At 37.1% G+C, this 3151-nt stretch overlaps 1 pseudogene; it reads right to left on the bottom strand.

Moving 5' to 3' along the window:
• LOC130589503 (uncharacterized) overlaps window positions 1–2095 on the bottom strand; it is a 6696-nt pseudogene extending 4601 nt beyond the window's left edge.
• Window positions 2096–3151: the final 1056 nt, after the last annotated feature.

Here is a 3151-nt window from a genome sequence, read left to right as displayed (position 1 = left end):
AAACCACATTTATGTTCCCGATATACAACCAACAACAAATGCAAGCCTAAGAATCTACACAATAGTTACATTATACCTCATATAATCATGTTCAAAATGAAAATGGGGTTAAAGGACGCGATAAGTACGATTTGGGAGCGAAAAGACAAAACTATGCCTAAAATGAGCTTTTCGTTCCCAATATTCAACGTACAACAATTGCAAACCCAAAAATCTACACAATAGTTACATTATGCCTCATATAGTCATGTTCAAAATGAATTTGGGGTTAAATGAATCGATAAATACGATTTGGAAGCGTAAAAGGCGAAAATAGGCCTAAACTAACATATACAAATAAGTTACATACCTTTTGAAGATCATCGACGTTAGTGCAACGATTGACGATATCGAACATGTACCTCAGCACGTAATAGCCACATGCAAGTCCATCTTCTTGTTGCAGACACTACATGTTTACCAAAGGATGCATCCAATGACATTCATGTTAGATGTGTAGTATGTGGCTAAAAGTGTTTCTATATAAGGACAAAAAAATTAATTATATGATACCTCGACTGATGTCCAAACAGGAGCTTTTGATGCTCGAAGTCCTGTCGCACTAACACGCTTCATCACACTACATCAATACATTATTATAAGATTAGATGTACTAACTGTTTGTATATATAAAGATGATGAATTATGTGTAATATTAATAAGTGCGCATATATTGAGTTTCGATTAGGCTACCTATTTAACAATGATTTGATTAGTAAGGACTGTGGTGGTTGTCGACACAAATAATCAAAGTGGTAGATTTTGTTACGTGACAAACATATCGCAAGCAATGTCCAATGAGCCCTACAACAAGAAAATATAGTTATTATTGATCGTAGAACAATTAATAGGTCAATTTAATTATCGAATAATAAAAGTAAAGTGGGTTTAAGAAGCATACTTTTCAATATAAGGAACAAGAATGATCTTATGATATCCAATACGAGAAGATGCTTTGAAACTCATATCGAGATACTCTTTCATTTCGGATTTGTTTTATAATCAATTGTCATCTCGTATTATGTTTGGACATAACCAACCAAACATTGACTCGTCACTAGATTTCACAATCAATTCATTGTATAATAACCTGAGAAATCATATTGATTAAAAGAAAACTTACTTATTACGGAAGTTGAATTGAAAACTACTTAAGGCATATGTATATGTATATTTAATTTATATACTTATGTATTACCTCATGAATGTTTGTATCATGGACACATTCAACTCTACCCTACATAAGAATTCTTTAATATCAACCTTAGAAATGAATGTCGACGAGTCCTCAAAGTAGTGGAATTGTTGCTCTGCCAAAGGAACGTCAATTGTACTATCATTGGGTAAATCGCTAGCGCACTCATGTAACCAAAAGCATGGAATACTAAGGCATCACACCACCTCTGGATCGATAATAAGTGATTCTTTGTCATAGAAACCTTTTCCTTCACCACATTTCGTTCACCTTCATCGCGTCGGCCTTCCTCAGGTGAACATGCCTTCTTTCCCATCCTGTCATGTGAGTCGGCCTTCCCCGAAACCTAGTAATTAGTTAAAGTAAAGATATTACTGACAATCATAGAAACTATAAAAGAAAACACGCATATATATATATATATATATATATATATATATATATATATGTTAGTCATTGTACCTCATCTGAAAACCGTACCAATGCACGCGGCCATAGAACATAACTGCTTAGGGCATCATTTAGTGACTATAGACCAACTTCTGGCTTCGGCAGCGAAAGAGGTAATTCTTCGAAACCAGACACAATCCCATTGAGGCTGACCACATAGTGAATATCATCCACTAACTGGTTGTGCAATCGTACTCGGTCACTAGGGGGTTGTGCATGGCCATAAGCTACGAGAATGAAACTATCATAACCATCTCCTCGAGCTAATAGTTCACATGGTGTCTCTTCCTTAAAAAAACTCTATTTATAGTTAGTCTATGAAACAACATATATATAATAAGAATTTCATGCATTTAAGAACAATAGTTGTGTAACAAAGCAAAGGGATTAAGTGATTACCTTCAACTCCATTACTACAGCTGGATCAGGCTGGCTAGGTGTAACCCTTCTTGAATGTAGCAAAAGTCGGTAAACCCATTTGCTCCAAAATGGCGTTGAAATTCTATGTCATCTCCTCTCTGAGCTCCTCCCAAATTGCGGCTTTCATAGCCTCCACATCTACTGAAGCTGCCGAATTCACACTACTTGCACTCGATCTTGTTGTTGTAGTGTATTGATCACCATATACCTTTCTCAAACCGAGGCGGACACCTCCTACGCTCCTTACGCGTCCTTAGTGGTCCTTTTCTAAAGATTCGTGCAATGCATCAATGTGTCCTTTAGGAGTGAACTCACCAGTTGCCTCTTTTTCCTTTAAGCCAATCTACATGAGGATAAGAGAGAAATGCTCGTGAGCGCACAAGTTATATTATATATACCTTCTATAACCATATAATCTGTACTTACAATGGCGTTGGCTATTTGTTGTATTCCGAGATCAGGCAAGACTCTTTTTCCCTTTGCATCAACCCCATGCATCGAACACCACCAATCGAGGACTCTATCTGGTTGTCAAGGTTGTGCAACTGTTGTCGTTAAGCTAGTCCCCGTTGCCGTTGTCGACCCTATCGTAGGGTAATGGCTGAACATTCACTTCTCTCTCGCCTCACTGTACGAATGAGCACCCAAATGATGATAATACTTCCTAGCTTTTGCACTCGCGCTAGTTTTCTCACGAGTTGCCTAAAACACACAATTATAAACAAAGGTTAGGTATGGTGTTATACAATAATACTGGATCTAAGTGTATTAATTCTTAATAAAATATTCTTACAATAGCTTCTGGATTGTTTTTTTGGCAACAAATGCTTCCCACTCTTCAGGTTTGATAGTCCTCCATATCTGAAATGGTAATTTGGAGGGTGCAGATGATGTTTTCGGTGAAGCCTCATAACCGCCTTGTGTTTATCCGCCGTAGATGTTCTTCTTCTTTATACCTACTACTTTTGTCCGCTTAGTGATCCACCCAGAAACTAACTTAGCCTTGAAATCTCTGAATCTCTGGGCAACTACGGATATAAATACATT

The sequence above is a fragment of the Beta vulgaris genome, chromosome 1 (assembly GCF_026745355.1).
Source record: "Beta vulgaris subsp. vulgaris cultivar EL10 chromosome 1, EL10.2, whole genome shotgun sequence".
Taxonomy (NCBI): Eukaryota; Viridiplantae; Streptophyta; class Magnoliopsida; order Caryophyllales; family Amaranthaceae; genus Beta; species Beta vulgaris.
The sequence above is the reverse complement of the archived record's forward strand: the minus strand, read 5'-3'. Positions and strand labels throughout refer to the sequence as shown.